The following is a 13167-nucleotide window of genomic DNA, read 5'->3' on the forward strand; positions in this document are numbered from 1 at the left end:
TTAGACAATTCTCCAACGTGGACCTTTTAGTGTATTTGGTTCCATTGTTAGTCTGAATTTACTCAGAAAACTGAACAATTTTAGTTAGGAAGCTTTGATAACTCTAGTACTTAATTTCTGCTCATTTCCTTGGTTTCTTATGAAAGCATAAATGAATCTTCTGTATTAATTTTTCAGAAAAACATATTTTCAGGTAGTTTGAACTATATCCAATTCAAATTAAAAACAAAAGGAATACAGCCTAATTATCCAAATAAGGAAAAGTCATTAAAGACAACAACAAAACATAAGTGAATCTCATGGTTTAAACGTTGTTTTCTCAATCAATTTCACCAAACTATTCCTTCCTAAGAGCCTAGGAGCAATGTGGAGAGGGGATTCCTTTCATCCTAACTCAAGTTCTCAGCTCAGGAGTGGGACCTCGCAAACAAGTCTCCATCTTGTAGATCATGGCTCTGCTGCTGTCAGTGGCTCACGAACCCTTTATTATAATTCTCTCCTCGTGGACTCTAGAGAAATGTTTAAATTGACTTTCACAGACTGCTAGGTTTGGAAATGCTTTGACCTCTCAAGTACCCATGAGGATCCGTAATTGGCTCTGCTGATTTCCAAGGCAACAGTAATAGTCCTCTGCTTACTCCCCCTTGGTACCCATAAACATCAGTAGTGGCTAGTTTTAGAAAGTTACTTAAGGTGGGGCTAAAAGTATGTCCAGGCTACAGTTTAGGATGAAACTTTAGTAATAAAATTTGGAAAATTCATTATAGGGTTTGTTTTTTGTTTTGTTTTGTTTTGTTTTGTTTCTAATTGTAATTTTGAGCATGGCCTGGGATTTGGGTTGGTTTAGACATAGAAACCAGAGAATAATTCTTCTCTGAAACATGATTGGTGTCAAAGGTATGGTTGCTCTGAAGGATAGAACTGCCAAGACTCTGTTCCTGAGGATGCTTGAAGATTGTGCATTATTATTAGTGACTGAAGAGATGTAGATGGCAGCATTCCCAGCTACCAAAGACTGCATAATTTAAAACCCATAAGGATGTCAACTTCTTTCAAGGGAATCTCATAGATGACACATTTCCCTGGCTAAGGGAAAGAGAGAATATACTGATTCGTAGATTTAGGCAACCTGCTTCCAACAGTAGCTACTGAGGACACCACAGTCAGTTGAACACTGTGGACAAAGACACACAGAACACTCTGGAAAGGAGGCCACACCATTATCTTGTCTCCTGCATCTTCTGAGGTGATGACAAATGGCTGCAACCTCACTGGAAACACTCTTTTTTGCTATTAACCTTTAAACCAAACTGAGGCATTCCTAAAGTCCAGGACAGAATAGGAAAGAGTCACCTCTGCTCTCAGTAATTGTCAGTTTATTGCCCTTATGTACCGCCAGCCACACTTACAGTCCTCCTCTCATTTATTATTTTCTTAGTCAATTTTGATTGTAATGGTAAAAAGGATAATAAAGATATGCATTAGAGATAGAATGCACAATAAATTTCTATAACCAAGCAACACAGATACATTATATGATGAAAAAAATAATAAAAATGCAACAAAAGTTCAAGAAAACTAAAATTACAGTACAAATATTAAAATGCTATCAATTTTATAGAAATGGAACAATTTTGCATAATTCAAATTGGTATCTGTTGAATGAACACTCTGAACTGTTCTTTTCAGTTAGCTTAGGGTAACTACCACTCTACTCTATTTATTTGAGTTTGAAGTTTTGAGATATTTTATATGAGTGGAATAATGGGGTATTTGATCCCCTCTAATTGTTTTTTTTTTCATCTAGCATGGTGTATCAAGCTTTATCCCTATAAAGAAAAAAAATCCTTATAAAGAAAGTTTAACATGATAGGGTTTCCTTCTTTTGTAAGACTTAAGAGCATTCCGTTGAATATATATCCCACAATTTATTTATCCATTCATCTACATAAGAATGTTGAAAAATTTCCACTTCTTTAACTATCCCACAATCATTAACAGACTGACTATAGATATTTCTTATGTTTTTTTATGTCAATTCTTTCATTTTATGGAGTTTTTCCCCCCACTGTCCTTTTGGGGTACTATAAATTGAACTGAGGGGTGCTTAAACAATGAGCTACAGTACCAGCCCTTTCTTATTTTTCTCATTTGGGGTCTCACTAAGTTTCTTGGGGCCAGGCTCAGTTGCTGAGGTTGGCCTTGAACCTGTGATCTTCTGCCTCAGTCTCCCCCATTGCTGGGATCACAGGTATATACCACATGTCTTGTTTGTCTTTTGTTTTGAAATAGTTTTAGACATTAAGAAAGTTGAACTCTCATTTCAATTCATTTATATAAATACTCAGAAGTGGGGTTTGTGTATCATATGGTAGTTTGATTTTTAACAATTGAGGAATCTTCTTTCTGTTTTCCATAGCAGCTGCCCCATTTCCACCAACAGTGTCCACAGCTGCTGGGAACAGGCCTGAAGCTGAATCTAAGTGGACTGGTCTGGAAGTGGGACAAGCTGAAGGTCTGAAGCTGCTGGGGTCAGCGTGCTGGTGCTGTGGGCATGGAGAGCAGACCAGCTGTTCAGTCAGCGCTGGGTTTGAGTGAGGCAGGATTGGTGTTGTGTCCAAAGGAAAGTCCAGCTCTCACCTTCCTCTGCTTCCCCCAGGAAAAGCAGATCTCTTTCCCTGCTGTGCTCCCTGGTGTTGGGGGAGAGGGTGATGCAGGTATTGCAAAAGTTTCTCTTACATCACTTGCCACATGTCTTTTCTTGTTTCTGTGCTAAGCCAGGAGCTATAAGTTCTCTCCTAGTTTCCTCAGCTCCTTTGAGGAGCTTTTGTATGTTTGATAGTTGTTCAAGTGGTGTTTATGAGATGACAAAGGGAATATAGACTCTTATTCTTCTATCTTCTGGTTTGAATGTGGATACTATTATTGATGAAGAAACTAATGATTTAAAGAATGACTGTGTTTTATTCTCTATTTTCCTGACAAGTAGCAAGCATAGTCTTCCAAGATTCAAGAGAAACTTATGGGATATAGATCATAGGGAATTGGTGAAAATTGGAAAATAGGCTGAGAAGAACATGTAGGAAAAAAGACCTGTATGAGGGAATATGCTCTGGAGGATTTGCAGTCCTAGCTCTCATGGGAGGTCATAATTTTTCTTGGCACTGCTTGTAGTACAAAGTTGTATAATTTTCTTTAGTATTGCCTTTTATAGTAGGTAATGGGAATAGGAAGAAGTAATATAAATTTGTGTTTTATATATGACATTTAGTTACACTGAATCAAAAAAGTCCCTATATGGGCTTGATTTTATACGGATTGCTAAACTAGGCATGGTGGTGCACACCTGCAATCCCAGCAGCTTTGGAGGCTGAGGCAGGAGGATCACAAGTTCAAAACCAGACAGCAAGATTTAGGTGCTAAGCAACTCAGTGAGACCCTGTCTTTAAATAAAATACAAAATAGGGCTGGGGATGTAGCTTAGTGGTCAAGTGCCCCTAAATTCAATCCTTGATACAAAAAAGAATAAAATACACACACACACACACACACACACACACACACACACATTGCTATTTAAACATCCTTTGCTATTTGAGAATCAAGTGAATTGCAAAAGTTATGTTAAATGTATTCACATTAATACCAATATGTCTTAAAGGACAAAGTTAGTGGGTACATTAGTTAGGATAAGCTGCATTTTGCTAGAGTAACAAAACCAAGTCTTAGTGGTTTAACATATACAATCTTATTTCCTGTTCATCCTCTAGGTTTGGGTGTTTCTGTAGCACAGCTCTCCTCCATGTGGCTACTCAGGAATCCAGGTTGTTTTTCTGTATGGCCTTTCCAGCTCAGTGTGTCTTTTAGCCTTGCTACAGGAGGGGAAAACAAGGCTGAGTAATAAAAATTGGCTGCTAAGTAGTTCTGCCTGAAAGTTACACATATCAATAACTTCTGCAAACACAGTCCTACTTCAAAAGTATGTTGGCTGGAAAGTAAGGTTGTTTCACATTGGTATTTCATGATCATCAATTGGGTTGACCATGACCAAGAAGAACTCATGTCTCATTTGGAATGAATAGTTTACTAACCTGCTGAAAGTCATCAGCATGTAACAAAAGATGTAGGATGGCCAGGGAGTTCTTTGGGTTTCGTTTTTATAATGACAGAAGTAGGATTGAGGAAATTTGCAAAATTTGTGTCCTAGAATTGACCTAAATCTTTTTCTTCTTTCTTTCTAAATCTAGGCTTCTTTTCTTAAAATTCTATTTTGGGTACAACTGAAATTATTCCCATATAATTTGTCTGTAATTCTCTACCCAAATTTGTATGTGCTGATTGTCTTCCCTGATTACTCAGATACCATCATTTTCTTGTATGTCAGCTGCCTTTGTCCTTCTTAGCTAAGGCACAAATACAACCCATAGAAGTTTTTAGGTGGTGACATGGTGTGTAGGAAACATCCTTGTGAAGTATCTTCTATTTGAGAAATGATGTCCAAAACTTCTTTATGACTATACTTGGAAGAATTTTATACTCCTCCATGAATTTCAGCAGAAAAACAAATTCATTTTGGAAAGAGCAATATTTTAAGGTAAATGGAACCACCTGAAATTGTGCAGCACAACAGTCTTAATTTCTGAGTGAATCCTGTCTCAATGACTCATATTCTCAAAATCAATTCATTTCTGGTTATCCTCTCTCTTTCACAATAATAAGTATATCTGGATTTCAGTAGTTATAGTTAAAATTATGCTTTTCAACACAATTTTTAATGTTAAGTCCATTTGCTAAAATATTGTAATTACTTGGCCTATTGATATGTATGGTGTCCCCAAACTTTGCTCAAAATTATCATATTTGATACATAAACTAATAGAACTGTTCTAGGTGGTGATATTTTTATGCTAGCTAGGAATGTGCTTTCTTTGGTGACTATAAATTTCAGGGTGTTTCTAATATGAAATGCCTCAGTCATCATTCAATCAAGTTCTCATCTTTTATGTTAATACGTAAATAGATTTTGTTTTTATATTCTGTATTCATGTGAATCATTGCCCAAGGTGATTCTTTGGCCCCAGAGCTTCTTCATGGCATTTTACACCTCTGTGCTTCTGAGGGTATAGATTAAAGGGTTAACATGGGTGTCAGCATAGTATAAACCAGCCAACACTTTGTGAATGGGGAAGGTGACCATGGCTTAAAATACACAAAAAACACAGGGCACAAAGAAGAGGACAACTACAGCAACGTGGGAGGCACAGGTGGAGAGAGCTCTCTGCTGCTCTTCAGCACTGTGAGTCTATAGGGAGCAAAGGATGAGGACATAGGAGATGATGAGAATAGAGAAAATGAGCATGCACATCAGCCCACTGTTGGCAGCCACAAGGAGGCCAAGATGTGAGAGTACCTACAGGAGAGTTTCAGGAGGGGAAAAAGGTCACAGGTGAAATGATCAGTGACATTTGGGCCACAGAAGGGCAAACAGACCATGAAAATAGTTTAAATCAGACCATGAAGAAATCCTCCAGCCCAGGCCACAGACACCTGGAGACCACATACTCGCCTATTCATTGTGATCATGTAATGCAGGGGCTTGCAGATGGCCACATAGCAGTCATTGGTCATCACTGTGAGCACCATGATCTCAACTCCCCCAAAGAAATGTTCTGCAAAGAGCTGAGTCATGCACCCACTAAAGGAGATAGTTTGTTGTTGTTGTTTTTTTTTAGCAAGTAAATCAAATATCATTTTAGGGGTCATGGTAGGAGAGCAATAGCCATCTATGAAGGACAGAAAACTATATAGGGGAGCCCGGGGCTGAATAGGTTGGCTATCCGGGTGAGAAGCAGACAACCAAAAATACAACAAACAGGAATTTCTGCACGCGTGGGTCCTGCATCAGGCCCAGCAGGATGGATTCTGTCACATTGTTTGCTTGCGCCATCAATGTAGCATGGCATTGGTGTAATTGCTTTATCTGTGAAATAGTTCAAGGATTTAAACTGTAGCAAGTTTTGAACAAGCAAATAACTTGGGCTGGGAATTTTTCCATAACACGGATGTACTTCCCAAGTAGAAAAACTCAACCCTCAAGGTTGGGTAATACTATTGGTCATAAAATGAATACATGGTCCTCTCTCTCTCTCTCTCTCACACACACACACACACACACACACACACACACCTCAATCATATACACAGACATGGTTTTTTGATACTTTCATTTGAGGAATCTTTCCTGTAATTGTTCATGTATGGCTATTCCCCTAATACCTATGCACTACTTTTCCCCTAGAAAGACAGGTATAAAAAGAGAAAGAGCAGAGACTGGAATCCATGGGATTCTACACCCCAGTGTCTTCTCTGGTCACCAGTACTAACGAGGCTTGTTTTCAGGGTGACTATAAAATATCTGGTGAGTTCAATTTGAAATTGGGGATGATATAGTCTAATTTCAGAATCAAATGAAGTTATTGAATACTTGAAGCTATAGTAAGACTTACCCTGGCAGTTCAATTTGCTGGTTCATGGTACATTCAAACACTATAAGAATACATATTGTGAAGACTAAAATCAAATACCTTGGAAGAAGCATGCCCTAAACCAAATAAAACAGAGAGTTGGTATAATCCAGGATCTCCAAATTTATTTGAAAATTCAGAATTCACTCTCTGGGGATCTTTAGTCATGTTTAGATTTCAAGCCATTCTGGCAAATCAAAATCCAGTTTAGGAAAAACTATAAAAACCTCTCAGGATTTGTTTCCAGAACAGACACTTTTAAGCTCAGGAAGTAGAATCTCCATAATTTGCTGAAAAGAGTGTGTTATTTAGAGTCAGATAGAATATTTTTTTTTAACTTACACTGATGATTTGTCCCCAAGTTCAGTGTTCAGATCCTGGTCTTAGTTTTTATAAAGTTTTTCATATATGAAATACAAAAATAGCAGGTAGTATACAGTTGTGGAAGAATAAAATCATCATATAATTCAAAGTTGAATCAGAAAAAAAAATAACAGCTTTCCCTAGACTTGATATCTTGATTAGAAAATATTTGTAATAACATGACAAGTATGATTCTTTTTAAAAATATTATTTATTTACATTATGGCAGAATGTAATTCATTTCATATTACACATATAGAGCATAATTTTTCATATCTCTGGTAGTATACAAACTACGGTCACACCATTTGCGTCTTCATACATGTACTTAGGGTAATGATGTCCATCTCATTCCACAGTCTTTCTACCCCCATGTTCCGTCCCCTCCCCTCCCACCCCTCTCCCCTATCTAGAGTTTGTCTAATCCTCCCATGCACCCCCTCCCTACCCCACTATGAATCAGCATCCTTATATCAGAGAAAACATTTGGCATTTGTTTTTTGGGGATCGGCTAACTTCACATAACATCATATTCTCCAACTCCATCCATTTACCTGCAAATGCCATGATTTTATTCTCTTTCAATGCTGAATAATATTCCATTGTGTATACATATATTCACCACATTTTCTTTATCCATTCATCTACTGAAGGACATCTAGGTTGGTTCCACAGTTTAGCCATTGTGAATTGTGCTGCTATATATATTTATATGGCTGTGTCCCTGTAGTATGCTGTTTTTAAGTCCTTTGGATATAAACCTAGGAGTGGGATAGCTGAGTCAAATGGTGGTTCCATTCCAAGTTTTCCAAGAAATCTCCATACTGCTTTCCATATTGGCTGCACCAATTTGCAGTCCCACAAGCAATATATGAGTGTACCTTCCCCCCACCCCCCGCCACATCCTCACCAACACTTATTGTTGTTTATATTCTTGAAAGTTGCAATTCTGACTGGAGTGAATTTTGCATTTCTCTAATTGCTAGAGATGTTAAACACTTTTTCATATGTTTGTTGATTGATTGTATGTCCTCTTCTGAGAAGTGTCATTTCAGTTCCTTGGCCAATTTATTGATTGGGTTATTTGTTTTTTGTGTGTTAAGGGTTTTGAGTACTTTATATATCCTAGAGATTAATGCTCTATATGATGTGCTTGTGGTAAAGATTTTCTCCCATTCTGTAGGCTCTCTATTCACTTCACTGATTATTTCTTTTACTGAGAAAAAGCTCTTTAGTTTAAATCCATCCCATTTATTGATTCTTGGTTTTAATTCTTGCACTATAGGAGTCTTATTAAGAAACTTGGGGCCTAATCTGACATGATGGAGATTTGGGCCTACTTTTTTCTTCCATTAGGTGCAAGTTCTCTGGTTTAATTCCTAGGTCCTTAATACTTTTTGAGTTGAGTTTTATGCATGGGGAGAGATAGAGGTTTAATTTCATTTGTTACATGTGGATTTTCAGATTTCCCAGCACCATTTGTTGAAGAGGCTACCTTTTCTCCAATGTACATTTTTGGCGCCTTTGTCTAATATAAGATAATTGTAGTTTTGTGGGGTAGAGTTTGTGTCCTCTATTCTGTACCATTTGTCTACAGGTCTATTTTGGTGCCAATACCATGCTGTTTTTATTACTATTGCTCTGTTGTATAGTTTAAGGTTGGAATAGTAATACCACCACCTTCGCTCTTCTTGCTAAGAATTGTTTTGGCTATTCTGGGTCTCTTATTTTTCCAGATAAATTTCATGATTGCTTTTTCTATTTCTTAATGTCATTGGGATTTTTATTGGGATTACACTGAATCTGAATAGTGCTTTTGGTAGTATGGTTATTTTGACAATGTTAATTCTGCCTGTCCAAGAACAAGGTAGATCTTTCCGTCTTCTAAGGTCTCCTTTAATTTTTTTCTTTAGCATTTTGTAGTTTTCATTGTATAGATCTTTCACCTCTTTTGTTAAATTTATTCCCAAGTATTTTTTTGAGGCTATTGTAAATGGGGTGGTTTCCCTAGTTTCTCTTTCAGTGGATTTGTCACAGATGTACAGAAATGCCTTTGATTTATGGATGTTGATTTTATATATAGCTACTTTGCTGAATTCATTTATTAGTTCTAGGAGATGGGTCTTCTAGGCATAGAATCACATCATCTGCAAATAGTGATAATTTGAGTTCTTCTTTTCCTCTCTGTATCCCTTTAATTTCTTTTGCCTGTCTGATTGCCCTGGCAACTACATTAAATAGAAGTGATGAAAGAGGGCATCCCTATTCCAGTTTTTAGAGGAAATGCCTTCAATTTTTCTCCATTTAGAATGATGTTGGCCTAGGGCTTAGCATAGATAGCATAGATAGGGTTTACAATGTTGAGGTATGTTCCTGTTATTTCTAGCATTTTGAACATGAAGGGATGCTGTATTTTATCAAATGCTTTCTCAGCATGTGTTGAGATGATCATATAATTTTTATCTTTGAGTCTACTGATGTGATGAATTACATTTATTGATTTCTGTATGTTGAATCGATCTTGCATTCTGGGATGAACTCTACTTGATCATGATGCACTATCTTTTTGAGGTGTGTGTATTTGATTTGCCAGAATTTTATTGAGAATTTCTGCATCTATGTTAATTAGAGGTACTGGTCTGAAGTTTTCTTTCTTTGATGTGTCTTTGTCTGGTTTTGAAATCAGGGTGATATTGGTCTCATAGAATGTATTTGGAAGTGTTCCCTCTTTTCCTATTTCATAAAATAGTTTGAGAAGTAGTGTTGTTCGTTCTTCTTTAGAGGTCTTGAAGAACCCAGTTGTGTATCCATCCAATCCTTGGCTTTTCTTGATTGGTAGGCTTCTGATAGCTTCTTCTATTTCCTTGCTTGAAATTGATCTGTTTAAATTGTGTATATCATCCTGATTTAGTTTAGGCATATCATGTGCCTCTTGAAATTTTTTAATGCCTTTAATATTTTCTATTTTATTGGAGTACAAATTTTCAAAATAATTTCTAATCATCTTCTGTATTTCTGTAGTATCCATTGTAATATTTTCTTTTTCGTCATGGATGTTAGTAATCTGAGTTTTCTCTCTCCTTCTCTGGTGTTAGCATGGCTAATAGTTTATCAATTTTATTTATTTTTTCAAAGAACCAACTTTTTGTTTTGTCAATTTTTCAATTGTTTCTTTTGTTTCAGTTTCATCTCTGATTTTAATTATTTCCTGTCTCCTACTTCTTTGGGGGTTGATTTGTTCTTTTCTTTCTAAGACTTTGGGATGTAATGTTAGGTCATTTATTTGTTGATTTTTTTTCTTCTTTGAAGGAATGAACTTTATGCAATGAATTTTCTTCTTAGAACTGCCTTCATACAGTTCCAGTGATTTCAGTATGTTGTATCACTGCTCTCATTTACCTCTAAGAATTTTAAATCTTCTCCTTGATGTCTTTTGCAACCCATTGTTCATTCAATAGCATATTATTTAGTCTCCAGGTGTTGGAGTATCTTTTATTTTTTATTTTATTATTGATTTCTAATTTCATTCCATTTTGTTCTGATGGAATGCAGAGTAGTATCTCAACTTTTTTGTATTTTCTAAGATTTGCTTTGTGGCATATCATATCATCTATTTTAGAGAAGGATCCATGTGCTGCTGAGAAGAAAGTGTATTTGCTTGTTGATGGATAATATACTCTATATATGTCAGTTAAGTCTAAGTTATTGATTGTATTATTGAGTTCTATAGTTTCTTTGTTTAGCTTTGTTTGGAAGATCTATCCAATAATAAAAGAGGTGTGTTAAAGTCACCCAGAATTATTGTGTTGTGATGTATTTAACTCTTGAACTTCAGAAGAGTTTGATTGATGAACATAGATGCTCCATTGTTTGGGGCACATATATTTATAATTGTTATGTCTTGTTGATATGTTTCCCTTACGCAGTATGAAGTGTTCATCTTTATCCCTTTCGATTAACTTTGGCTTGAAGTCTATTTCATTTGATATGAGGATGGAAGCCCCTGCTTCCTTACATAGACCATGTGAATGGTATATTTTATCCCAACCTTTCACCTTCAGTCTGTGGGCATATTATGAGATGAGTCTCTTGAAGGCAGCATATTGTTGGGTCTTTTTTTTTTAATCCAATATACCAGCCTATGTCTTTTGATTGGTGAGTTTAAGCCATTGACATTTAGGGTTATTGTTGAGATATAATTTGTATTATGGGTCATTTTTGTTTATTTTTTGTATTTAGCTTGACTTTGGTTTCTACTTTGGTTGGCCTTTACTTTATTGTAGTTCTTCCCTTTGCAGATTTTCATTGTTGTTTTTCATTTCCTCCTCATGGAATATTTTGCCAAGAATATTCTGCAGTGGAGGCTTTCTTGTTATAAATTATTTTAGCTTTTGTTTATCAAGGAAGATTCTTCTTTAAACATCAAATTTGAAGCTTAATTTTTCTGGATATAAGATACTTGGTTGGCACCCATTATCTTTTAGAGCTTGGTATATGTTTTTCCAGGATCTCCTGGCTTTGAGAATCTGGGTTGAAAAATCTGCTGAGATCCAAATTGGTCTACCCTTATTGTTACTCTGATTTTTCTTTATTGCAGCCTTTAAAATTCTATCCTTATATTGTATGCTAGGCATTTTCATTATAATGTGTCTTGGTATAGATTTGTTGTAATTTTGTCCATTTGGTGTCCTGTAGGCCTCTTGTATTTGATTTTCCAATTCATTCTTTATACCTGGGAAATTTTCTGATTTTTTTTATTGAAGAGATTGTGCATTCCTTTGGTTTGAATCCCTGAACATTCCTCTATCTCAATAAATCTTAAATTTGGTCTTTTGATGGTATTCCATAATTATTGGATATTCTGTTCATAGTTTCTTACTATCTTCACTGTGAGGTCAACTTTATTTTCAAGATTGTGTATTTTGTCTTCATTGTCTGAGGTTCTGTCTTCCAAGTGGTCTAGTCTAGTTAGTGATGCTATCTATTGAGTTTTTTAATTGGCTTATTGTTTCTTTCATTTCAAGGATTTCTATTTGTTTTTGTTGTTGTTGTTGTTTGTTTTTTTCAGTATCTCTATCTCTTTCTTGAAGTAATTTCTTGCAATCTGTATTTGCTCTCTTATCTCTTTGTTGTTGTGATCGATGGTCTCCTGAATTTATTTTCTTATCTCTTTGTTGGAGTGATCAATTTTTGCCTGTATCTCCTCACTTAGGTTGTTCTTTAATTCCCAAATCCTTTTAGTTATGTATATTCTGAACTCCACCTCTGACATTTCACCTACTGCACTATCTATGGATTCTATTATTGTAGTGTCTTGGCTTGTTTGGGGCACTTTCCTCTCTTATATTTTCATGATGTCTATGTGTCTTCCTCTCTTGCAGTGTAGATCAGAGTTATTATAGCTTCTGCCCTATTGCTTTATAGTGTGCCTACAGGTTACCCATACCTCCCTTTAAGGGAGAGATCAATATTACAGCACTCAAGGTACCCAATGTGCAGCCATACATCAGTTAGCTTCTATTTTTACATTTACAGTTTTGTCACTATAATCAGAAATGATGAGTTTGGTTATCTTCCACCGTATAGCCAATAGATTTGCATAATGGTTTATTTACAGCTTCTGATAGTGGAAGGGGAGAGTGGAGGTTTAGCTGAGATGTTTATTAGGTAGGAAGTGAGAATATGGAGGTATTAGATTGTATGACTAGTGAGAGGGTAATCATAAGAAGTTGACAGTTAGTAGGAGAAACAAGAGATAGGCTGTGGGAAGCCATCCTGACACGTGACTGGGCGACTCCCGTTAAGGGTCTGAGGCTTCTGGCTGTGTCGGAATTTTCCCGGCCCTTTCCTGATGAGAGAGCCCATCCGTGTGGGGGTGTGACTGACCACTGACCCAGGGGGCCCAATCACTGACCCTGACCTTGGAGTGCAGTCCCCCCTCAACCTTCATTGGATGGAATTATCCCCTGAATTTCTTGTTCCCCAATAAAAGGCTACTCCCTGGCGTGTTCACTCTCTCTCTCTCCTGCTAGCCCTGAGTAATCCTTGCTGCCCTGCTGGGCGGTTAGAGGTCAGAGCCAGAGAGGGGAGCCGTCTCGGACCTGGCAATAGAAATAAGGTAACTGTGTCTGTGTGTTTTATTTCGATCTCTTCTAACTAACTTTATGCCTAGAACCTCATTAATGAAACCATTGCGCAGGCCGCATGGTAGAATAGGCAAACCCATGCAAGACTCCCTGTTACCTCAGCAACAGGATAACTGTTAGCACCCCCTGTAGAG

Source organism: Marmota flaviventris, chromosome 9, assembly GCF_047511675.1.
Source record: "Marmota flaviventris isolate mMarFla1 chromosome 9, mMarFla1.hap1, whole genome shotgun sequence".
NCBI lineage: Eukaryota > Metazoa > Chordata > Mammalia > Rodentia > Sciuridae > Marmota > Marmota flaviventris.